General features: G+C 46.6%; 1 protein-coding gene across 2 annotated transcripts in view; it reads right to left on the bottom strand.

Annotated features, from left to right (window-relative positions):
* EYA2 (EYA transcriptional coactivator and phosphatase 2) overlaps positions 1 to 26,423 on the bottom strand; it is a 263,020-nt gene extending 236,597 nt beyond the window's left edge. The window contains exon 1 of one of the 2 annotated variants that reach the window (XM_070801824.1): positions 26,403 to 26,423. The gene's annotated coding sequence lies outside the window, so the exon portion shown is untranslated. Of the gene's footprint in view, positions 1 to 25,911; positions 26,036 to 26,402 lie in introns of those variants that run through there. The other variant, XM_070801823.1, reaches the window with a different exon arrangement.
* Positions 26,424 to 26,687: the final 264 nt, after the last annotated feature.

Below are 26,687 nucleotides of genomic sequence, written 5' to 3'. Positions count from 1 at the left end.
GGAAGGGCATAGCCTCAAAGGGGCTTCCTGGTGGCTCTGACGGTAAAGAGTCTGCATGCAAAGCAGGAGATCCAGGTTTGATCCCTGGGTGGGGAAGATCCCCTGGAGAAGGAAAGGGTAACCCACTCCAGTATTCTTGCCTGGAGAATCCTGTGGACAGAGGAGCCTGGAGGGTTACAGTCCATGGTGTCGCAAAGAGTCAAACACAACTGAGCGAGTAACACCCACTCAGTCATAGTCTCAAAGGGCAGTCTTTTAAAAAAAATTTAATTTTCATCTTTCGGATTAAAATGTCACTACTCAATCCTCTTGGTCCTGAAACACAGACCAGTGTTGTGAGCCTCTGCTCAAGTCTTGTGTCCTAGCTCAAAGATGAAATCCCTGTATTATCACACAGGCTCTGCTTAAATGCTTCTGGGGACGGTCTACTCACTACTGCATGAGGCAGCCTCCTGGCAGCATCAGAAGGTCTAACTGGTGTGGAGCTGGAACTGCCCTTGCAACCTTTCATCCCATGATACCTGTCTGTCCCTAGGAACTCTAACTCCTCAAAAAAAGGGGCCTTTTCTCCATTACCCTCTTGACCCACAAGCTTACCCTCATGCCCCACATTCTTCACAAACGATCACTCCATCAATTTCACGGTTCCTTCCAGCCTCTAGATATGATTCTCTTCTTCCAAACATCCCCCAGCTCCTCCAGCTGAGGTTCCACAGGACCACAGGACTCTGACCTTTTGAGAACTCATTTCTCCAGCCCTCTCTTCCTTTCAGTTTTCAGAAAAAGCTTTGGGACTTTATTATTATTATTATTGTACAACTTATTTGTGATGGCAAAGCACGTCTGCAGGCCTCTCCCACCCCACAGTTCCCGGAGCCTGCTCCAAGCCCTCAGGAACAATGCTTCCATTTTGCTATTTTCTCACAAGTTTCTCTCCTTATGATAGTCTGCCCTTGCTAAAAGTAGCTGTTGGCAGCAGGATCCGCATTTTAAGTAGCTTGGGTGGGAGAGCAGGGCCAGAACACAATGTGCTCTTGTTGGAGGGAAGAATTTGCTTGTAGTTCCGAGGTAGAGGCCCCCGACATCAGCGCGGTGCCGCTTCCGGGCCACACAACCTTCTAGAAGCCTTTCCATAAAGCAGTCCCTGAAAGCTGCCTCCCGACCTCCCCTCCCCGCACCGCCATCTGCACCCTGACCCAGCAGAGGAGGAAAGGGAGACCCCAACGACAGCTGAGGTCAGTTTTCCACGAGCAGATGTAACACCACCACTCCAGGCCTTGGTGGTTTTACCTGTCCAGTGCCCTGTGCCAGAGAGCACAGAAAACAGCTTGAATCCTCAAGCCAGCTCCCCAAGGGCCCAGGCCAAGCAGGGTGGTGATGGATCCAGACTCTGGAATCTGAGAAATGTGGCTTCAAACTCCATCTCTGCCACTTATGGGTTGCCTAAGATTTTGAGTCCATGGGGTCACAAAGGGTTGGACACGACTGAACAACTGAACTGAAGATTTTGAGACACTCTGAACCTCAGTCTTCTCATCTGTAAAATGGGGACAATAGTACTTACTGCATAGGATTCAAGTGAGACAAAAACAAGATGTGTAGGTACTTGTCCCAGCACCTGGCACTTAGGAGGTGCTCAGTAAACAGCAGATCTTATTACTGTCCACATCCCCATTTATACATATATAACAAAAAGGAAATTCATGGAACTAAGAATGGTCCAGGCAGCACTTGAAAGATCAGAGACTGATGCCTAGAGTGGACTTTGACTGAAGGTTTGGGGGTTTTTATTTTCTCATTCATTCAAATGCACGCCCCTGAGCTTGTTGAACAGAATGGTGAACCCAAGTAAGCACAGTGTCTGAGCCAAACTCCCAGATTTCAAAAGCCACCTCCTCCCTTGTCCAGATCCTTAACCTCTATGCCTCAGTTTCCTTATCTGTAAAGTGAGGATAATAAAACTATCTTCATAGAGATACAGTTTAGAGCAAATATATGTGGAGGACCTGCAACAGTCACCTGCCCAGTGATGCTCTCTTATTCAGTAAGAATCATCAGATATAGGCTGTTAACCTTCTCACACCAACTTGAGACTTCTTTTTCTGAACTTAAAAGAATTGAAAGTGAATGGAAATGAGATTAAAAAAAAATGACTCAGTGACTTAATGTTATGCAGGGCTCCGCTGGCATAACACTGAAAAACCATCACTGGAAGAGGCATTTCATTACCAGTTTAATAGATAAGAGTGTGGGTTCTGGGCAGAAATGTGGGGGTACTGCTCTAGCACTGACTCGCTCTGGGTCTTGACGCAACTTTACCTCCGTGACCTTCAGTTTTTTCATCTGTGAAAATAAGCATAACCATGCCTGATGTCAGGGGTCTTTCTGAGGAGTAAAGGATATAACAGGGCTGTGCTGTGCTGTTCTTAGTTGCTCAGTTGTGTCCAACTCTTCGCGACCCCATGGACCTGCCAGGCTCCTCTGTCCCTGGGGATTCTCTAGGCAAGAATACTGAAGTGGGTTGCCATGTCCTCCTCCAGGGGATCCAATCCAGGTCTCCTGCACTGCAGACAGATTCTTTACCATATGAGCCACCAGGGAAGCCCATGAATACTGGAGTGTTCAGACTTACTAGTACAAAGAACACACATGTACCTTTTATCCAGATGCACTTGCTGAAAGCGTCTTATCCCATTTGATTTACAAACTGTTCTTTCTCTCCATACACATGTGCATGCGTGCACACACACACAATACACACACACACACACACTCATCTAATTTTTTTCTGAACCATTTAACACTAAGTTACAGATACATGGCCCTTTACTGTTAAAGAATTCATTCATTCGGGGTGTATTTCCTGAGAATATTCTCGTACATAATCTCAGGACAGTTACCATCAGTTCATTGAATGCCAATATCCTATTTTACCTAATCCACTCTCCATATTACGATTTGTCAACTGACTAACCCTGTCCCGCATAGCATTTCCCCTCCTACATAGGACCCAATCTAGATATAGTCTCTGAAGTTAGTTGTCATATCTCTTTAGACTTCTTGAATCTGGCCTTTCTCTGTCTTTCACAACACTGGCGTTTTTAAAGAATAAGGTGGGGTTTTTTAAAAAACAGAGTGTTCCACATTCTGGGTTCCTCTGCTGTTTCTTCATGATTAGACTCAGGTTCTGCATTCTTGGCCAGCCCACTGCACGGCTGATGGTGTGTCCTTCTAAGGGTACCCTGTACCCACCCTCCTCTCACTGATGATGTTAATACTGATCACCCAGGCAACGTGTCATCTGATTTCTCCACTGCACAGTGACCACTTTTCCCCCTTGAAATTAACAAGCCATCCATGGGGAGATCCTTAAACATCACACAAAGTTCCTGGCTCTCATCAACATCCCTACCCCAGACTTGGTATTCATGAATGATTCCTGATGGCACCAAATCTTTTACCATAATGGTTACAACATGGTATGTCTCCAATCCAGCCCTCCCTCCACACTTCCCGTCAGCCCTTGTCATTCTACTGTAAACAAGAAACCTCCCTCTCCGCTGTTTATTTACTTATCTATTTATTATTGGCTTAAACTCCTGGATCCCTATTTTTTCAAAGGTTTGTAATTCACTATTTGATACTCTTAAGTGTCCCAGGTCAAAGTCAGCTACTGTTACATTTCAAAATTCACTGTTTATTTGAATATAAAACAATCCATGTCCTTAGTAAAAGTTTTCAGAATGTGCAGAGAGTATATAAAGTGAAAAACAAAAATCTCTTCTCTCCCCATTCTACATCCCATAGTTAACTACAGTTAGCTATTTCCTATCCTACATGCTAGAATTTTTCTAGGCATCTCAACTTACTATTAGTTCTACCCTTACTGTGACTCCATGATACAGTTTAGGGTCTTCCCTGACCTTGCTCACTCTGGCAGTTCATCAAATCACTTTGCATTCCCCTCCCCTGAGGTGGAGGTGTCCTGGGTATTAAAAATTGCTTTTATTATCCAAACTGAAAGTTGGTAAGGATGGTCTAAAGGCGGAGGGGTGGGAAAGTTAACTTGCTTCCTTCCCCTTCTGTGCCTTAGATCAGTCATCAACAAAAATAGGCCAATGTCATTTTGTAGAAGTGAGTCCAATCGCTATGAAAAAGCTTTCAAGAGGGCTTTATAAATGAAAGGGAGGACTTCCCTGGTGGTACAGTGGATAAGAATCTGCCTGCCAACGCAGGGAACAGAGGTTCAACCCCCGGTCAGAGAAGATAGCACACGCCTCAGAACAACGAAGCCCAGCTACTGACTGAAGCCTGTGCACTCCAGATGCTGGGCTCCGCAGTAAGAGAAGCCACCTTAGCAGAGTGCCCCCCGTTGTCGCAACTAGAGAAAGCCCTTGTGCAGCAACAAAGACTCAGCGCAACCAAAAATAAATACATAAATAATTTTTTTGAAGTTCAGGAAAGCATTCAAAAAACTTTGCAAAAATAAATGAAAGGGAGTGTTCCTATGATCAGAGGACATAATGGTTTGAACCATGGCTCTGCCCTATCCTAGCTGTGACACCTTAAAGCAAGTCACTTAGCCCCTCTGAATCTCTGTTTCCCCGTCTGTAAAATGGGGACAATTCCTGCCTCGCAGGGTGTCCATGCCGTCCTGTGTTGCTATTCCCTGAGCACCTACCACATGCCTGGCACTCTCCCGGAGGCTAGGAACACAGCAACAATGAAATGACCACAGAGCCTTGGTTCAAAGAAGTTGGCTAGAACTATGCAGAAGGTTACACAACTAAGTATTTAATGACAAGTTTAAGTGCTTTGAGGAAGTACACGATGTTAGAAGGGTTTCCAAGCTTAGGGGCAGGCTGACCACCTGACCACTCCTGAGTATTGTGAGGGCAAAACCAAACCCATCACTCATGATCTTGTCACATCCACAAAGCCACCTGTGCTATTTACATATTTTTCCTCTAAATGCACTCTTCTCCCTTAAACAAATTGCACCTCGTTCTAGGAAATACTACTCATTATGTGCTTTACAGCTATCTTTCTCTATTTTTTCCTAATACAGATGAACAAGAACAGGTCAGTATTCAAAGAAACTTCCATAGCTCACTTCGGAAAGCAGACTGAGAGAATCTTTACACTGAGTTCTGACACACAGCAGGTATTCTGAAAACGTGAGTCTCTTTTCTCTTGGTCAGCTCTCCTGGAAGGAGCGTGATGATCATTTTAAAAACTTGGAATCCACAACTCTTCTCTCGACGAGCCCTCCCAATATGGCCCAGAAAGAAGAAACGTCACTCTTAACCCAACCTTAACCCAGCTCCCTGCTATACCATTAAAAGAGAGTTAAAACCACTTGGCTTTGCACCCTGGCTTAAATTTACACCAAAGTCCAGAAGTGCCAGTCCCAGAGCCAGGGAAAAAACACTTTCATCCAGTTCTATTCAGGGGAAATCCCATAAATCAAGAACACATCACAAAGTCACACAGCATGCACGCACGTGGACACACACGCAGACTCACTCAGATGCACACACACGGTCTTTCTTGAGTAATGAAAAGATTATTTAGACTTTTTTTTTAACTTCTTAATTTCATTTAATAGCATTTCAAGTTTCAGAGAAGTGGGGCAGACTTCGGTCAAGGAAGTTTAATTCTGTCTTAAAAAAAGTAAGTGGAAACCTCAGCCCTGGCATGGAGGGGGTCACAAATGGGATGCTGGCGGAAAAGGGGAGGCAGAGGGAATATCAGGGAGTGAAGACGGCTGGCTGTTCTGACACCGATGTATTCTGCTTGCACATTAAATTCACAGAAAATTCCTTCCCTGCTACAAAGAAATAATATTCTGTACCATTCGTTTTAAAATAAGCAGCCATTTCAGTTCATCTTTTGTTTCTTTGCTTTTGATATAAAGACGCAGCTTCAAGATATCGTTTACTTTCCTCTTAACTACACCATCAGGCTTCCCTGGTGGCTCATACGGTAAAGAATCGGCATGCGATGCAGGAGACCCAGGTGTGACCCCTGGGTCAGGAAGATCCCCCGGAGGACGGAATGGCTACCCACTCCAGTATTCTTGCCTGGAGAATCCCCTGGACAGAGGAGCCTGGTGGGCTACAGTCCATGAGGTCACAAACAGTCAGACACGACTGACGGACTAAGTGTGTGCGAGCACACAGACACACACATCGCCATCAGAGAACCAGGAAGGGAGAAGTTCTATGATGGTAACTGACATTCAGCCCCAAGCATCCAGGGAGACTAGAGGGCAGGTTGGGGACTGCGGCAAAATGAAGACATGCTCTGGCTAAAGGGAGTGGACATTACTGAGATCCTCAATGGTCACCAGGCAGGAATGCAGACCTCACTTGGCAGATCTCCCAATGGTCTAAGAGCAGCCAGAAATGTGGGTTTTTATATGGAATCTCCTGATTTCTAAATGCTGGCAACTGATGCAAATTAAAACACTCCTGGGCCAAAGAAAGCACATCTGTGGGGTAGAGGTGGCCACAGGCTGCCCGTTGGTGACCTCTGATGAAGGAGGAAGAATAATGGGCCTGAAATCCAGAGATCTGGGTCTGGCCGAGGCCCGGAGACCAACTCAGCGTGTGGCTCTCCTCCTTGGCCTCTCCGAGCCTCAGTTTTCCCATCCGCGAAACGCAAGGGCGGCTGAGATAACAGCCAGGCTCTGCCATCTGGGACTCTCTTCCAAAGCAGTGAGTGGAAAGAGTGGCGTATGTAGGCCATGAAAGTGGGGCATAACTTGACACCCTTTCAAAACCCAGTAATTCAACGAGAAATGTTTCTCTTCGGCTGAGGTTTTGGGAGGCAGTGGGCGTGTTTTTAAAAAAACACAACACACCAAGTCAGGAATTTCATCAGGAAAAACGTGGCAGCCCTGAATGGGCTCCCATCTGGGGATTTGCTTGTTGAGAGAACAGGCTGTTCTGCCTTTGGCAAATGACATCTCAAGGCAGCCTTCTCCGTGGGGCCGAGGTCGGCCCCTCTGGGGGCTCCGACAGCAGTTAATGGCCAAGGACTGGCTGCCTGTGAGCACAGCAGAGACGCAGATAGAGGCCGCCAACCTCCAGGATTGGACAAAAAGAAAAAAAAAATGGCCAAACTACAAAGCTCTCAGGCAGGACACACTTCACAACTCCTTGTCCCCACCCCAGCTTCAGAAGGCCAGTCAGCCTTTGTCTACGATTAAACCCAAGCTTCTCATTCCTTCACTCAAACCATAACGGTCCTGGGACTCTGCATTTGCCCTGTGTGGCCTCTGGGCTACACACAGTGCCAAACACCTTATGAATTATCTCATTTAATTCGAGTGGAACTCTTAGTGTGTCCACAGCACAGATGGATAAACTGAGGTTCAGGCAGGTAAAGTTACTGAGCGGTGGGATCTGGATTTAAACCTACGTCCATCCAAAACCAAAGCCTTCTAGGCTGTTGACTAATGTTTTGTAAGTATGAGTTCCCTAGGATCCCTAAGCCGCTAGCAAGAGCATCAGGGGCGTGCAGGGGGCGGTGTGCTCAGTCGTGTCCGACTCTGCACTGCATGGACTGTAGCCCGCCAGGCTCCTCTGTCCGTGGGATTTCCTGGGCAAGAGTACTGGAGTGGGTTGCCATTTCCTTCTCCAGGGGATCTTTCCTGACCCAAGAATCGAACCCTCATCTCATGCACTGGCGGGCAGATTCTGCCAAGTGTGAGTTCTCCTGTGAAATATTCATCTTCTTGAGTCAATCCAACATGCTTGTCACAGAAAGAGGCATGCAGTGGACCAGCTGAGCGGACCCACCTGTGCCTGCAGTGGTGAGCCCTGCAGAGCTCCTTTGCAGTGGACCGGCTGAGCGGACCCACCCGTGCCTGCAGTGGTGAGCCCTGCAGAGCTCCTTTGCAGTGGACCGGCTGAGCAGACCCACCTGTGCCTGCAGTGGTGAGCCCTGCAGAGCTCCTTTGCAGTGGACCGGCTGAGCGGACCCACCTGTGCCTGCAGTGGTGAGCCCTGCAGAGCTCCTTTGCTTTTGGTTCCTTGGTTGGTTCCATCGCAGAAATTTTCTGCCTCCATTTCCTCAAAATAAAAAGGAGGAATGTGGCTGGAGAGCCAAGGAAACATGGCAAGACAGCTGAGCGGTGGAAGGGGGCAATTCTGGCCTGGTCCAGTCCTAGCGGGGCCATTTGGGGCTTGCTGTTTAACCACGTTGAGTCCCTGTCACAGCCTCTTGAAAATGGGGTAATAAAAGAACCTCCTCATGAGCACGGAAGGAGAAGAGGCTGCACGTAAGCACTCACAGGCTCATAGGAAGAACGCCTAACCTTCCTTCTCAACCTGCTCCTCAACTTGCCTCCCTATGTTAGGAAATGTCAGCTCCATCTTCCCAGATACTCAGACCAAAAACCTTGGAGTCACCTTGGACTCTCCATAGCACTTCCCAGACCCATTCTGTTGGCAAGTTCCATTGGTTCCGCTTATACATCCAGAATCTAACTACTTCTCCCCACCCTTGCTGCTACTCGCCTACTCCAAGTCATTCCATTCAGTTCAGCTGCTCAGGCGTGTCTGACTCTCTGTGACCCCATGCTCTGCAGCATGCCAGGCTTCCCTGTCCATCACCAACTCCCGGAGCTTGATCAGACTCGTGTCCATCGAGTTGGTGATGCCATCCAACCATCTCATCCTCTGTTGTCCCCTTCTCCTCCTGCCTTCAATCTTTCCCAGCATCAGGGTCTTTACCATTGAGTCAGTTCTTTGCATCAGGGGCCACAGTATTGACTCCAAGTCATTATCTCTTGCCATTAGCAGTCTCACAACAGAATTACCTGCTCTGTCTTTGCTGCCTGCTCTCAGGGCAATCAGAGGGGTTCTGCTCAATGTAAATCGGATCCTGTTTCTCTTCTGCTTGGTCCCTCCAGGGGCTCCCACCTCAGTCGCAGGAGAAGCCAAAAATCCAACCGTGGCTTAAAATGCTTAGGTCATCTGCCTCTGGCTCTCTGACCACATCTCTTGTCCCTCTCCCCTCTCTCTGTTTCAGCCACAATGGACTCTGGGCTATGCCTGAATACATCAAGCACAATCTCACTCAGGGCTTCTGCACGTGCTCATCGGCCAGATAGTTTATGGTGAGGCCCTCCCCACTGGTGGCGTGCTAGAGCCAGCCAGCACCAACCTGCAAGAAATGACTGGTAAATTGCTGTGAATATTGTGAACTGGTTTTTACACCATCAGGAGCTTGAATCAGCATGGTGGGAATATTTACACCATGGGAAGTGGCAAATGCTACAAATAAGGATCTTAATTTCCAGACAGCCAACTTACTAGAACACCACTGCACTGAGCACTTTATTTTAAATTAAAACTAAATTAAAAATACCACCTTTCCTTGCTGCATTACAACCCTCCTTGCTTCCCCCCTCCCACTTAATTTTTCTCCATAGCAGTTAACACTATATGTATATGTACATATAGTATAACACTAAATACTACATGTATTTTTCCTTGTCTTCCTGATATTGCCCATCTCTCTTCCACCAACAACACAGCTCCATGAGAGCAAGGACTTGGTCACTTGTTTTTGTTTGTTTTTTCCATTTCTTTGGCTGCACTGGGTCTTAGTTGTGGCATGCAGGGTCTTTGATCTTCCTTGCAGCACACGGGATCTTTTGGTTACAGCCTGTGAACTCTTAGCTGCGGCATGTGGGATCTAGTTCCCTGACCAGGGACTGAACCCAGGCCCCCTGCATTGGGAGTGCAGAGTCTTAGCTACTGGGCCAATTTGGTCAGTTTTGCTCTCAGCTTCCTGCCAAGTGCCTGGAACAGCGGCTGCCTCATAGCAGGTGTTCAATTAACATGTGTTGAATAGATGATTGGCACCCATTATTGTCATTATGTGAAATTGAAACATGGACACTATTTCAGACACTTGACCAGATTTGGAGCATGGGTCAAAGGCCAAAACAAATAAACAAAAAAACCAAGCCAGCAGTACACAGTACTGGCCTAGGGAAGCCTCATTTCCCTCCCTGGACAACCATGTTCCTCTGGGTTTCCATCACAGACCACTGTTAGGAGCTGCTGTGATGCAGGAGGCAACAAACCAAACCAGTCTTGGGGCAATTCACTCTTTGAGGAGCAGCTCACAGAATCAGAGCTGGAAGAGACACCTGGAGCCCATCTGGTCCCTCTATCTGCTCTGCAGCAAGCCTCGATGCCGGTCCGCTCTCAGTGGCAGAACCGACTGTTTGCAAGCCTTTTGCAAGTAGTGGCCACGATGTCCTTTCACAGCTGAAAGTCAAGAAATTCTCCAAAGACTCTAAGATGCTTCAACCTCTCTTCCAATGCTGAATCCCTTCTATAACATCTTAGACAGGCTGTCGTAAGTGGCCTCAATAGTTGGCAAGTTCACCTATGATTAAACCCAAATCAGCCAACTCAGAACCTCTACTGCCAATGCAGGGCCTGCCAGTGAGCAATTCAGGGCAAAAACAGTTTTGTTCTTTTTTTTCTTACGGTAACTCTTCTTACCAAACTGGTGGTGGATGCCTGGAGCACAGGGAACTATTTATTTCCGAAAGGAGTATGGTCCATATGTGGACATATTAAATGCCATCCTATAATGCAAGGACCCATCTCCACAAACAGAACTGTCCAACCTCAAATCTTCACGGGGCCAACGTTGAGAAACATGCTTTTCCTTATTTTTCTTAATACTAACGACCAACTCGATTTACACTTCATTTTCATACTTTTGATGAAGACCTGGATATAGGAACGACTTCTCTTCCCTTTGAAACCTACTGTAGGACAGGAGGACAACCAACAGCACCATCCCAATGGCCAACGGTAATTAACCCTGGACCCCTGCTTTGGGGAGACAACAGAGAAAGGTGGGGACCGTGGGGAACTGAGAACTCATCCACCTAAAGAGGCAATCATGTCCCAGTTCCAGTCAATTGAGGTCATGTGAAGATGTGGGCAAAGTGTCAACAGATCTTCTGATTTTTAAATGGAAGCCAGAAATCTGCATTGTTGTGTACTATGTCCAGATTTTCAAATGTTGGCTCCATTTTCTACTTTAAATGTTCTGCAGACAAAACAAAATGCCTTTTGGCTGCTGGCTTGCAACCTCTGTGTTGCATCAGATATTACTGTAGGGTCACTAAAGGCAACAGGAAAAAGGCAATAATGGAGTGGAGGCAACAGTGAAGGGCAAGGCTCAGAGGAGGATAAGAAACACAGGTTGATCGTCAGAAGCCCAGCAACATAAGCACAGCCTCCCCAAGGTCGCTCCAGCCACTCCAGGTGACGCTGAGACATTTCATTTTTTCCTCAGAAGTCTTCTGCAGCTCCCATGCTTGGCTGGAGCACCCCAAGATTGAGCATTAATTTTGTACAAGACACCATGAAAAGAGATGACCCTCTCTGAAACACCCTTGTGCATGCACACGCTAAGTCGCTTCAGTCGTGTCTGACTCTTTGCGACCCTATGGGCTGCAGCCCACCAGGCTCCTCTGTCCATGGGATTCTCCAGGCAAGAATATTGGAGTGTGTTGCTATGCCCTTCCCCCTGGGACCTTTCTGACCCAGGGATTGAACCCGAGTCTCCTGTGTTTCTTGCAATGCAGGCGGATTCTTTACCGCTGAGCCACCAGGGAAGCCCCGGAAACACCTTTACTTGAAATAAAAGATCATCCTCTAGGTATGTGGGAAAGAACACGTGGGAGGCAGAATAGTAGCACACCTTAAAAGTGCCATCCTCACAGGAATATTTGAGGAGATGATGTACAGAAAGAGTGAAATCACATTTCACAAATGGCACTGTAGCTCAGCAGAAGAGGGGCAGTCAAGGCAAATCTAGAGCAGCATGACACTGCAATTTGGGGGTCCACAGGGAACCAGTCCACTCCTCACTTCCAGAAAATGTTGCTGCGTTCAGTTTGGGAATCTACTTCTCACCCACTCCATCCTGAGTTCCAGAAGTGGCATGTGACAAAGGACGGAATCCTCCTGAACAGGGATGAATTAAAAGATGGGTGCATCACCTATATCTGAGCTCTGGAACCAGCCACACCTGAAGCCAGCACACCCCAGAATTTTACATTTTCCCAAGTCAATACATTTCCTTTTTATTTAAACCAGCTTGGAAGTAAGTTCTCTGTTACTTTCATCCGGAAGAATCTTGATAGCTATGTGGACCCTTGGCTGGGGTTTTGCTTAACTCCAGCTTTGGGGCTGAGAAGGCAGACTATAAAGTCGGTGTTGTCAGTCTCAGCATCCCAGATCTTTAGGGCTCTGAGCCCCCACCTCCCACCCTCAGAGCCCCCCACCTCCAACTAATTACTCAATTTTCCAATCACTCTATGTGGAATCCTTCAAGGCCCCCTCCTTTTATCCCATTTCATGTCTGTAGCCACTGGAAACTATCACAACAGTCCTTACAATGTGAAAAACACAAGAAGTTCCTTGCCATTCTAAACAGTGGCTGACAACCATTTACGAAACCTGCAAACATTTCACCGCTCATAAATCAACCCCAGATGACAAAATAATAATCATCATGAAACTAATGGAAACCCGAAGGAGGACAGATTTGGACCATGTTTGCCATTACCCATGATGAGGGGTGATCAGGAAAAAGTCCTGAGAAAGACATAAAAAATGAAGCAAACTGATTGCTCCTTGGAAGATATCTCAGCCCCCATCCCCAGGAGATTCAAGTCCTACTTTTTCCTGGAAACAATTTTTAGCATCTCTTGGCATCCTTCTGGTCGGGAATTGGTAAAAAAGAAAAGAGAGTGTTTGAGAAAAGCTTGATGCCTTTTCACTGAAGTCAGACTCCCAAGGTCGACAGGGATGTTTGGAAGAGTGGGCTCAAACTGTGAGCATGCAATTGCATGCCCGTGGTTCCTCACGCTGATTTAAAAATCAGAACATTTCTCACAAAGGTCCAGGTTTCGGTGTCTTTTGAAAAATCAGAACACATGGCAATATGGAGTCCTCATTTCTCCTGGTTAATTACCCTGCTCATTTCATTCACTTCTTACCTGGCTGGCCACTCTGGCTATCTGAACTTGCGATGACTGACCTCAGATTTAGGTCCTATGTACTTCTAAAAAGTCATTTAAAAATTGTAATACTGTTGACTTCAGACACATCTAACTGATACAGAATGGCCCTCCCGGATGGGGCCCCTCCTTCACAATTTCACCTCCTCCTTCCCCCTATTCAGTGGGCCTAGCCCACTGGGCTCCAGGTCATGGCCATCTCAAGATTTTTGCCTTTGCTGGTTTCTTCTCTCTAGAATACTCTTCCCCAGATATGGGCAGGGCTCCCTCACTCCAGCGGTGGTGTGCTCAGAGGCTGTCTGCGCAGGGAGCCCTCTCATTCCCACCTCGCCCCCCCTACAGTTTCCATCAACCTTCTCTTGTTTATTTTCCCCACAGAGGCATGAGCGTCTGACATCCAGTGTACTGCACACATACAGGTTTTTATCTGTGGTCTTTCCCCCTCTTAAGTGTAGCTCCACGAGGGAGTAGACTTTGGTTGTTTCTGTTCTCTACTGTATTCCATGTCCAGGGTAGGTCCTGGTACACAGCTGGTGCTCAATACATATTTTTGAATGAATGAATGAAATTCCATTTTCTATATTCAAGAGGAAATGGAGGGGAGCTGAAGCAGAGGAGGAAGGCGGAAGGCAGCAAACCCAGACGGTCTGCACACCTGGTCACTGGAAACTCGGCCGAGGCTTCTGGAGAGAAGGACGTTTTCCAAGACAGAAGAAAGGGAAGAAGAAGAAAAATGGAATCACAGCCTACAGTTGTGTTTGAGTTTGCACAGGCAAGCCGGGAAGGGTTTTTGGAAGAGTTCTTCTCTGCCTCTGAGTTGAGCTCACGCCCAAAGTCCAGCTCTTCCTGGGGTGGTGAGGAGTGTCTCCCCGCTGCCAGGTACTGGTCACGTGACAGTCAAGCCTCGCCCCCCCGCCCCCATCCCAGGAGGAGGGGGCGTGGGGTCCTCAAGCGCAGATTCTAATCCCGGCGGGCTCAAGAGTTCCAGGCTGCCTGCTGAGGAGTCGTCTCTGCAACTTCTCACGTGGGGACGAGGAAAGCCAGTGTCTCTGATCTCATATGGAAAATCCTGGGCTGTTTTCCAGCTCGAGCCCCGCATCCCAGGCTCTTTCCCTTCTCCTTCACTCCAGACTGTACCCCACTGCAACTGTGCCTCACTGGGAGAGACAATTTCTACAGTTACTTTCTCCCCAACAGGTAATAAACAGCACCAGACAACCAGTCACTGTGTATCAGATGCCCTCTGCTACTCAGAGCACAGTTGTTAACGCTGACGATGTAGATTAATATTTGCTAACTCTGATGTTGTAGATTCATGATCCTCACTTCCTAAGTGAGGAAACTGTCGCTGGAAGAAGTAAACCCAAGGTCACAAAGATAGTATTAGTAAGTCGTAGACTTGGACAGGCTGGCTCTTGACCCCTGCATTATGCTGCAGCGGAGGCTAATACACCAACACATCCTTGTAAAATACTGAAAAACTACAGTCAGGACTGACAGTCCCTTTGTTTCCCTCACATGCCTGTCCCTAACTAATTAAGTGTCCAGTAACGTGAAGGTCAAAGAGAAGGAAAATTTAATTTTTTCTATGGTGGTTAAAGAGGCAGGGAGTGCAGGGGATATGAAGATCGTCTCTAGAACCATCTGCAGACAAAGCCTGGCTCTACTCCTTACTTGCTGTGTGACCGTGAACAAGCCACTTAACCTCTCTGTGCCTACTGTCCTCCTCTAAAATGTGAATAGTAATAGACTTCCGTCATAGAATTGTTGTGAGGAATAAGTGAGTTGATCCTTATAGTCGATCAGAACAGATCCTGGAACTGAGGTGATTTTAATTAGCATCATATTCATCCAAAGGACAGCCATTCTTCTTCTGAAGATACAAGATACAAACTGAATATGTCCAGACACGTGCTCTGAGATGACTTTACAAATGAGAAAACTCGTTTGTTTCACTGTATTCCCCTGAAAACTGAGTGCAGAATTCCAATTCTGGTTAGTAGAAAATTCTGTTATTTGACTTATTTGCTGTAAATACCTGGATGCCACTTTTGCTAGAATTACCTGGTGGACTTGATTTTTAAAATACTTTTGTCTTGCACGGTTAAAAACATACAAAACCATTTTTCTGAAGTGCCTGCTATTTTTCAAATGTATAATAACATAAAGACAGAACTCTAAAAAAAATATTCATCCATGTTTTAATGTGGAAACGGTACACCCTCCCTACCCACTCCCCCCCCCCCATTAAGAAGAAGATTGCTCTTCAGAGACCAGTAGATTCTTCCAGAATGTTGAAATCCCAAGACTGAAGCTACTTGAAGAATAAGAAGGAATATTCCCTAGGCAAGTAGTGGTCACTTTCTGTCTTTTCTTAGTACTTCTAGGGGTCCACTGTAAGAACCACCACTCTCTGAACCTGCAGACCATGTTCCCATCCATCACTGTATTGAAGCTGTTTAACAAACCCAGCATGGAGGAGTGAGTGAAAGTCGCTCAGTCATGTCTGACTCTTTGCGACCCCATGGACTACAGTCCATGGAATTCTCCAGGCAAGAACACTGGAGTGGGTAGCTGAGGAGATGGCAAATGACCCATGAATGGGTGAGGGGCTCAGAGAGCCCAAGTCCTCTGCCCAATATCACACAGCAGGTCGGGGGTGGATCTGGGAGTCCACCCCATGCCCTCCCCAACGGCTGCCCAGCCTCCCTCCCCCTAATCTCATGGCCCCACATCACAGCCAAGGTCTGAGAAGGAGGTCATGCCACCCACTGGTTGGCAAGAAACCCCACCTAGAGAAAGATGTCACAGTCCACTGCTGTTACTTTTCCCATGTGTTGTGAAAGGCTCAGTGAGGATGAAGGATGCTACCGAAAGGTAAGAGGAGGTTATCTTTGGTTATGGCGAGTGAGGCAGAGTTCGGTGAGGCAGCGCTGGGATGGGACCCTAGCAGCTGGGCTCTCAGGTCCCAGCTCCCACTGATACACGACCACCACCTATAAAACCTGACAAAGACCAGAATTGATACTAGCTTAGCTGGTGGAGCATATCAGATCTGAAATGGTCTCGGGTACCATTCAAAGCTGGGGTTAGAAGGGGGCCAGGCTTCTTTGGCAGGATAAGGCAGCAGGAGAAAAATGAGAAATCTTTTGTTTTTCTTTTTCAATTCATTAAGGTTTGTTGGGGTGAGCAAGAACCTCACTTTTTTTTTCTTCCTATGACTTCCCTTTCATTTTAACGGGAAACGTGCGTGCATTTCAAAGACCGCTCAATAGCAGCGTTGAAGTCTCAAGTTCAATCACAATGTCCCCATTGTGGCTGAGGGACTCCTTGGCCTTTAAGCTTGGGTTATAAAAATTTGGTCTGAGCCCAAAGTCTGGCTTTAATAGAATATTTTAATTTTGTTTAATGAATATTATTTTAAATCTGTTTGGCAGTTTTAAAATGTGTTCTTTTATTTTCAAATTAAAATTTACTAATGTTCAGTGCTTTCTGGGGGGTGGGAGTAGGGCAAGGAGTCGGGGTGATAATAATGCAAGCTTGCATTTATTGAGTGCTTACTATGTGCCAAACACCCTGCTACCCCTTTTAACCCTCAGGACCTCCTAATGCACAGCGACCCTTGCCTCCGCTGTTTGGGAAGCTGAGGGGGTCATCCCCCAACCTGAGCTGGCATAGTTAGTGAGTGGTGGACTTAAGATTCAAGTCAGATCTGTCTGAGTTCAGGGTCTGTGTTGTTAACCACTGCCCTACACTCGCTTGATACTGAAAAAGGACTCCATTGACCAATAGCTTAGAGGCACATCACTGGCCCGGTATGTAATTCCCTATAACCTCAAGCGTAATGACAGCTGGCTTGAGCATAATAGCTGGCTTATTGAGCATTCAATGTAGGCAGGCACTGTAGCAAAGCAAAGTGTTTTACATGTACTGCCTCATTTAAATTCTCACAATGGCCTTTTGAAGCACTTACTATTATCATTATTATCATCATCTCCGTTTTACAGAGGGGAGACTGAGATTAGGGTCATGCAAGTATGTAAATAATGCATTTAAGCTGAAATAATGTTAATAATAATGACAATAATACAGTAGCTGACTTTGATATAGCTCACCCTAGTTGCCATGTACTACTGCAAGCACTTTATATTTATTAGCTTGAACTCCATGATGTGTGTGCGTATGCTCAGTCATGTCCAAATCTTTGTGACCCCAAGGACCCGCCAGGCTCCTCTGTCCATGGAATTTCCCAGGTAAGAATACTGGAGTGGGTTGCCATTTCAAACTCCAGGGGATCTTCCTGATCCAGGGATCGAACCTGTGTCTCTTGCATCTCCTGCACTGGCAGGTGGATTCTGTACCACTGTGCCACACTGGAAGCCCATATTTCCATGATAACCACCCTAAACTATAGGTGAAGAAACCAAGGCATGTAAATGTTAGGTAACTTGCCCAACATTACGTAGTTGGTTAATGCTGAGCAAGGATTTGAACCCAAGCAGCCTGGCTCCTGGCTTATGCATCTTAGAGATCCATGTGAATACCAATCCTGCTATCAGAGGTGCCAGATTGGGCGGCTCCTTCTTACCTTTGGGTCGCCATTAATTAGCCCAATGCCTAGAACACAGCTCAATAAATAAAGCTGAATAAATGAGTGAATGAATGCATTTGTAACTTTCCCCATCACCATGCAACACACAAGGCATGTAGGACTCAGTAAATAGTGTTAATAAAATCAGCAAAATGGTATATGTCATGTCCCAAGTAAATGTTATTCTTTGTCAACAAAATTTGTCTTGTCATATTGCAATAGCTCAGGGGTCAGCAAACATTCTACAAAAGGCCATGCAGTCTCTACAGTAACTACTCAACTCTGCTAGCACAGAAGTGGCCATAGGCAATAGCTTAGACCAGCTAACTGCAGTGATGCAGCCACCATTTCAACAGATTTCAATTCTAAACTTTAGTTATTCTATAAGAACAGGCTCAAGATTCTGTGAGAATCAGGTAATGTCGCTTATTTCTGAACCCAACTTTTATACCTGATCATCACTGAATAATATCCTCCAGGCAAAACAACTGGAGACTGACTTTGAAATCTAGCTCTCCAAGGCAGACATGTACAGGAAATGTAGCTCTCATTACACCAGGGTCGGGGGGTTGGAGGTGGGAGAGCTGGGTATACTAGTGGTTAGGAATCAACAATTCTGGCTCTGATATGAGCCATGTAACCGTGGATGAATTACTTCTCCACGAGATTCAATTTCGCATCTGTAACATAGGGGTAATAATAATAGACCCTTCCATCTAAGGCTATTTGGAGTCAGAAATATAAGTGTTTGCTTAGCACGCTGGCACATAGTAAGTATTCAGTAACCATGAGCCACTTGTTATTCCCAAACAAATCTTGTGTCTTTTTTAAAAACAAAACTAAAACCTAATTCTCTAAAAACAAGCATGAAGAAAGGACAGCAAAACTGCAGGGAAGACATTTCCAAATTAGTTTCCCACAGACACTTAGCAAGGCATTCTAGGGGTCCCAAGGTGTCCGAAAACTCTCTCCTCTACATCAAACTAGCAAGCCCCCAATCTCCCTGCTTAGCCCCATCCGCCCAAAAGCCAGCTTCTGTGTCCTCTTATCATTGTCTTTCTCGTGGGTGTCACAGCAATGCTGGAGAAATTCGGAGCGTTTCAGACATTTGCTGAGTTTAAGACATTCTTTCTCCCCTCCCACCCGCCCCCCTTCACTCCACACTCCAAAATTAAAGTCTCCAGGGAGCCCGGGCTCTTTAGCAAGGGGAGACCGCCAGAAAGCCCCATCACAGACCCGGAGGTGAATAATCTCAGCTCCATTCTTTTCCACGGCTGGATGGGGACAAAACTTTGTTTACAACACAAGCGGCAAGTCACAACTTGTTATGCCACATGACACCCTCTAAGCAGTGAGCCACCGCTTCCCTCTACTGTACTAGCCACACAAAAGGCCAGAGAGGCAGGAATCTGCCCGCTCGGCTTCTCTCCTCCTCCCCCTTCCCAACTAGGAAGGGCATTCAGACCTTTGCTGGGAGACAAGTGTTTCCAGAACGCTGTGAAACTAAAGTTCCCATCCTTGCAAATAATACACACCCACAAAAGAAAACAATCTTCTTTGCAGCGAAACCCTTTCTGTGTCTCCTGTGAAGAGATTTTCTCCCTGCGTGGAATTTCCATCAGCCCCAGTGTTGGTACCAAATTCAGGGATGCGGCAGAATCCTCTCCACCTCTCTGAATTTTCAGGAGCTGCCCATCAACGAAGACCGAAAGGTCTGTACTTACATCTTGTACCCCACCGGCCAAAAAACACATACGTGTTCTTAGAACAACAACAACAACAAAAAATTGTTTTGGAAACTACTAATACCTTAACCGCAAAGTTACTACAGGAAGGGGATGGGAGGCGAAGCAGTTGACCAGAAGGAACACAAGCCATTTTCGACCTCTGGCTTCCACATCGCCAAACACCAGGAATGAAACCTCAGCTTTGAAGGAAGGGGTGGCCCCGGAACCTGCTTTTTTGGTGGAGCCGTGGGAGGGAGAGATCCAAAGGAGATGGGAATTCCAGCTCTCCGCTCTAGCTTCTCCCTGCAAGAACGTCTTCAGAATCCAAATGAAGATCTTTCAACCGTAGACTCAGAACCCCCCACTCTGTGTCCACTTGAACCAAACACGTCTAACAGGCAGGAATTTAGACTTGGCCGAGGTGAAGAGAACTGGTGGTTTTCGCCCTGTTTTGGTGACCTTCAAGGGCTTATTTATGCACTTCAAGCTCATGACCTAATACATGTTGGTTTGGCTTCTTTTCTCATAATAGCAGCCTGTAAAAAGCTTTTGAGAATTCCCCGTGTTTTCTTATTTTGGGTCAAGAAAATAAAATCGATATCTAAGTAACCTTAAAAAAAAAAAAAACTCAGCCTGCACAATCTAAAAATTTGGAATGTTTCCACCGGGACTGCAGATATCTCTGAAAGCCTCAAGATCATCAGAGTAAGACCCACATTTGCCATTTTTAAGGTGAGGTATTTGGTAACAGCATCTGTGAGAATTAGCTAAGAGGGACTTTTTGACATAAGTCAAACAATGACATTTAAAACTCACGTTAAAGCAATTACCGTGTGGAATTTTTCTGTGTTTTTCCCATTTCTCAAACAGAAGTGTATATGTTTTCAGCATAGTTTCTTGCTGTAATTTTCTTTCTTGGCAAATCCACATCTTAACCATGAAACCCAAAGTATGCACGCTACAGAAACAATAATGGTTGAAACAGACTCGGCCGTCTCTGGCATGATTTTTCTTAACAAAATTAAAACGTCTTTTGGCTAATATACTGTACATTTCAGTTATGAAAGACCATTCTTGGGAGATGAACAGAAAAGAAAGGGGAATTGACAGATTCAGCTGATGCGAGACAAAAGTAAAACAGTAGTCTAACCCTCCAGTTCCTCATTCTTTCGGAGAAAAAAAATGTCGATTTTAACATTTTTTCCTTTAGTTAAATTCACAGAGAGCCGACAATTTTCCTCCAAATGATTATAAGTACATGGGTGCAGATATGTTAAAGCTGGGAATGCATGGATCTAAAAATCTAACTTTACTAGATCTTCAAAAGGAAACTAAAGGGGAAAAACCCAAACCATTGAAACCACATCTGTTTTCATGTTATTGACACAATACTACGGATACTAAGAGAGAAAATAATTTCTAGCCTCTTTCAAATCTTTGGTTCAAGTTTAAATAGGCATTATTAGGCAAAGACAATTGGCATGTGCACATTCTCAAAACTGGTGAGAAGTAAACCTGCTTCCTTGACTGCCTGTTCCTCTGAGCTCCTGTTGTAAATTTCTGTGTATGTATATCTGAGAGCAGAGGCAGCCTTTGCAAAAACATATAAGCAGTCACTGCTGCACCCTAACTAGTATCACCAGATGGGCAAGACAAAGTCCTGCTTTCTACAGACCTGGGTCTATGTGCAGAGACCCCTTCATCCATCCCTCCAGGCTCCATCCCAAAGTGGGGGCCCTCTCAGCCCTTGCCTGACCCTCAGGCTGCCTGTCCCAGATTCAGGCAACCGCCAAGCCTCCCTTAACCTTCAAAGTGGCAAAGATAAATCGCTCTGGTTACCTGACTCTTGGGACCACCTGTTCCAAATTATTCTTCGAACTCCAAATGTTTGTATTTCAACCTCCAAACAACAACCCACCCATAGCGATCCAGCACCTTCCAGTAAACTGGATTTGGACAGCCTACCGTAATGTTTTCGGGCCTTGCCACTGCCGGTAAATTTATTGACTCTTTTTAGGAACTGAAATGCATAGCGTTATAGTATTGAAGGAACAAATCAAATTAGTCCTTGTAAATAAACTTTTTTTTTCCTTTATAGACCATATACAACCTGCTAAATATCATGGTTCACCAAGGCCCAGATTTGTGTTTTCCAAACACTTAGTGGCTTTTTCTATCATTTAGGACAGTGGCAAAAAAACATCAGGGTACAATCAGAAAATCATTGTGCTCAGGGCATTTAAAATGATCCAAATTCAGCATCTCTTTTCAAAGGGAAACGAGAGCAGAAATATTCTCGGAGGCAAGGTTTTCACAGCCCCGTCAGTAGAAGGCTAAAGGCCTAGATTCTGGCCTACGCGCCCTTCAGCTTTGTCAGACATTTGACTTGTGACTCCGTTTCTTTGTTAACGAAGTTGGGAAAATTAATAATAGTAACCATACCTAACTCAAAATGTTGTCAGAGCCATCCTGAAAAATACATGTCAAGAGTTGACTTCAGGCCTGGCATACAAACGCTCGGTTATTTTCATCATCACTATTAATACAAGGACAGAAATTAAGCAGAGAGAAATGACAAAGCGATCGATACCAAGTGAGCAAAAGAAAGAAAAAAAGCAGCCAAAAAAATAAAATGTAAAGCCTATGGCTTTCTTCGTCCTTTTCCCCTCCATCCACCTGGCCGGCACTCTCGTATCTTGGAATTGATTCTAAATCACACGCAACAAAGAACTAGTTCTGGCCCCTCTGATTCATTTCCAGCAAGACAGTGGGTCTAACTAAGACAGTCATTTCAAGTATTTGTCACCTGACTGAGGGGGTTTATCCTCGGATTAGAAGAGGTGTTAGTTAAACACCATTAGGCCAGTTACGATCTTCAAATAGGAAAATGAAGCATTGTCTCTGGCGAATTCTCGCTAATTGCTTCCCTACCAGAGCCTTCTTTTTGTTTTGTATGTTTGGGACTTTTGAACAGCCACAAACGGCAGGGGGACAAAAAGTGGGCCCTTCGGAAAGCTGTTATGATATAGGGGGTTGGGGGTCAGAGAGGAAGGTGGGGAGTGAGGGAGGCGTTGTGGGGCGGGGAGTGAGTGGATATGTGTGTTTTCTGTCAACAGGCCGTGTCTTCTCAGCTCTGGGGTTAATTCTCTGTAAAGGGATTCCTTTTGAGCCGAGTCCACCGACTCCTTTTTCAGAGCAGCTAGCTTGGAAAAAAAGTTTCCTTCCACCAACAAAACTCAATCTTGGCAAGAGGCAGAAGGTTCAGCCTTCGGAGGTAACTGAATAACCAGCCACTTCATCTCCGCAAACCAACTCTCCCCCGCCACAACCCCACCCTGCAGATAAGGAGAAACTACATCAGGAGAAAGAGGTAAAAAAATCTTTAAGGGGAAAAAGTTATCCTCTCCTGGAAGGAATTGACGTCAGGCCAAAGAACCCTGCATTTTATCTGTGCCTAGTGGAGAGAAAGCCTTCTGACCCAGTCTCCATGCGCATGCACGTACACACACACACACACACACACACACACACACACACTCCAACACTCATCACTACACCTCAGACCTGTGGCCACTGCCTAATACTTATGGTTTTCCTTCTTCCCTGAGCATTTTTATGCTAAGGAGGCCTGTCCTCAAAGACAAAACTCAACCCCTGATACAACCCACCTCCTTGGAGAAAAGAAGGCACCGTGTGTGGTGTGCTTGGATATTGAGGGCCAGGCAAAAAAAAAAAAATCCAAACAAGATATTCCCACTTCCTTCATTTTTTCTTGACAGCCATGGGCTCTTTCTGCAGAGAGAGGCATCTGTCATGAGCTGCCGGGAACCCCACTTATGCAGCATAACGGCCTGAGATTTTATTATACAAGGAGTTTATTGCTGGCCTAATTAGTTTCAAACTGGGCATTCCAGCTGAGGACACCTAAAAAACATCTGGTGGAAGGAGTAAGAATGAGTCCTCGTTTTTTGGAGCTGGTTACGGTTGGCTTTCTGCATAACTCTGGTCTCCTGCGCCTGACACAAGTTATCTTTGGAAAAGTAACTGAAAAAATAAGGAAACGGTTTCTTCTTTGTGGGAAAGGAGTCATCTTGTCCTGGGGGAACCAAAAACGTCTTAAAGTGGACGTGCCTGAATTGTGGATACTTTTCCCCAAGCTGCCCAGGATCTCAGTAGCTCGCTCAACCTAATTCAAAATGTACTCAGCTGCACCACAAAGCATTTATTTTGTTTTTGGTCTTTTGTGTGAGTGTGTGTGTGGAGGACTCTTTTGCTCTCCCAACAGCAGCTAGCGTTTTATCAATTTATCCGTCTGGAACAAGGCTTGCGATCTTTTACATGCAATTTAAAGCAGAAGTAATACCGCGTATTTGAAACAGCGTGTCTTGGGTGTTTTTGCCAAATGGTAATCCTATAACAAGTCAACAAATCATATTTCTTTATGATGTGTTTAATACAACACAAAAGGCATGAAAAGAAGATTCTAAAACACCAGGGCTGAAAACATCTGTTTTTCTAAATCTCAAAGTATTGGGATAATAACATTTTGTTGTATTGTCTTTAGCTATTTCATATTAGGAAAGATGTATGTGTTTATAGAATATTCTCATACATACAGTCACTATACTCAATAGATGAGCTATTTTCAAGACAGGAAAAATGCTGAGACCTTTAAGGTAAAATAGTTTATCATATTGTGAACCTACAGGTACAAGACTGGAGCGACTAACTAGGTATGGGACACATGAAGTGCTTTTTTAAAAGGTCAGGTCCCTTCAGATCTAGCCACATAGGTCGAAACTGCAAAATTTAGAATTTCCTCAAAAGGCAAGGAGATTTGGGATACAAACAGGAGTTTATGCTTAGTCTAAAGTAAGATTCATACTGTCGGCATTTGTTACATAAATTACGAATTAAGTTTTCCTAGTCTGAGTATGTCTAAATGCAAGGAAGTATAAAGTTTAAGGGGCTTAAAGTGATGGGGAGAGAAAGGTGGGGGAAAAAAATGAAACTTTCTTGGGCAAAAAAAAAAAAAAAAATCTTGCTGAAGATTTTTTCACAATCATTATTTTAAAAAGGAGGTTCTCCTCTCCGCCTCCAACTCCCCTCCTCCACCCCGCCGCCCCCCAAAGGACCATAGGCTGGTAAGGCGGCTACCAGCTCAGACTAGAAGTAGAAATTTCACTCAAGCAGGAAAGGGCTCGCGAAATGAACAGATTCGGCTTGAAATACAATTGTCCGCTGGTTATAATTTCCTTTGGAAGGGAGCGCCCTAACTCAAACCTAATTCAGCACTCAGATTCTCACTTGATGTTTGTAAATCATTCTACCTTGCCTCTGCCTTGCCCACAACACCCAGCTCCGATGCTCACTCATTCCACTGCGCCCCGTAATTAAAAGGTACCTCCACCAGGGGTGATTTATATATACCTCAAGGTTATTTTTAAAAAAGTAATTCGAAAGATTACGTTGCATTTCGGGGGAAGAAAAGAAAAAAGTTATCCATAAAGTCGCAGCATCAGTCTTGCTTTTTAAAGAGCAAGCGTGCATGCTGTCAACTCTTAGCCCCAGTGAAGCTTCGAAGCTTCGCTAAAGGAAAGTAGGAACCTTAAACCGTCAAAGCGCTTCCCTTTCACGCAGCTGAGAATTTCGCGTATTGAGGATTTGGGGATGCGAAAGTTTTTCCCGGTCAAGCTTTCCTAACATTTCTTAATTGTATAACCTATTTGTTTGGGGACAGGAGATAGATTTAAGAGCCATCACGGCCGTTTAAACCCCAGGCTGCTCTCCTTAAAAAAAAAAAAAAAAAGCAACAACCCCATTCCATTCTCCGCTTTGTCCCATTACAGCAAACTCTCGCTTCCTTCTAAACATCCTTCTGATGTAAAGTTTTCTAAGTTTCAGCTCCAACTTCAGCTAGCGCCCGGACGCCCGTTCCGGTACAAAGCCCGGAGAGCTGGACCATAGCTGGCCGAGCGCAGATGGATTTTTTTTTTTTTTTTTTTTAAGAGATACAGCTAGAAAAAGGTTCAGGGGGCCATTCCAGCCCCATCCCTGGGATTCCAGCCGTTTGCTCCGTTACCCCATTACCAGCGCCCGAGGGCGTGAGCTTGGCTCCTGGCTCCAGGCGTCTCTGGGTCCGATAAGCGGATCGCCGCTCATCGCTAACCACCCGGGCCATAAAACGAACCAAACGCGGAGGACCCGGGCGAGTCTGAGCGTCATGCACTTGTCCCGCGCTGGAGCGCACACTTCAGGGTCGTGGCCTTCCGGGCGAAAGGGGAAACTGAGGCCCCGGGACCGGCTTTCCCTAGATCTGCGCGCTCTCCCCGCTGCCCTTGTGCCTGAGACACCCTGGGAGCCCCGGACGCCGCGACCCTGCCGGTGCGCCCTCGAGGGCCCCGACAGCTGCGGAGGCCCCGGCTGGCCGAGTGCGAGAGAGAGGCTCCAGGCCAGGGGGTCCGGGTCAACACCAGCGAATCCCCGCAGGCAGGCCCGGGCTGGGCGCCGCGGGCGGTACTCACCGCGCGCAGTGGAGAGGGCGCCCGGGCGCGGCGCGGTGCCGGCGACCAGGCGGGCGCGGGTCGGACGCGGCCGGGCTGACTGCGGCGGGCACGTTGCTGCCTCTGCTGCCGCCACTGCCTCCGCCTCCTGGGCTGCCGCGGCCGCTGCCTGCGCGGGGAGGACCGGCCCCTTCCCCTCCCTCGGCCGGGCCCTCCCTCTGCCCCCGCCCGGGTCCCCGCGCCGCGACGTGGGCGCGTGGGGGCGCCGAGGCGCGGCGCCGGGCTCCGCGGGCGCGCACACCCCCGGCGGCTGAACGCGGGGCGCGGGGCTCCGGCCCTGCAGCTGCCTCGGCGCAGCCCTCGGCGCCTGCCGCCCAGCCGGACGCGCTCGCTCCAGCCGGTCCTAGAGGAGGCGAGGTCTCAGCCTCCTCCCCACCCACCGACACCCACACCTCCTCCTTCGGCAACCCAGGCGCGGCCCCCCCAGAAGAGAAAGACTGCTTGGAAGGGACCTCAAGGGTGACACTGCATTCACTCATTCAGCCACCTCTTCATTCATTCCACATCTGTGGACCATCTATGTGCCAGGTACAGCTCTTGGGAGATTCAGCTAGAACAAGTCAGACTAGTTTTGTTCCTTCCCGGAACTTAACTGGGAGACCGTAAACAAACAATCAAGTAAAGAATCAAGTCAATTTCAGAAAATTATAATTATTATGGCGGAGGGGAAGTATGTGTTGGGGCAAGGGAACAGGAATCTTGGCTGGAGTAGTCAGGGAAGACCTCCCTGAGGAGGT

The sequence above is a fragment of the Bos indicus genome, chromosome 13, assembly GCF_029378745.1.
Source record: "Bos indicus isolate NIAB-ARS_2022 breed Sahiwal x Tharparkar chromosome 13, NIAB-ARS_B.indTharparkar_mat_pri_1.0, whole genome shotgun sequence".
Lineage (NCBI taxonomy): Eukaryota > Metazoa > Chordata > Mammalia > Artiodactyla > Bovidae > Bos > Bos indicus.
This window is presented reverse-complemented; position numbering and strand designations above follow the sequence as displayed.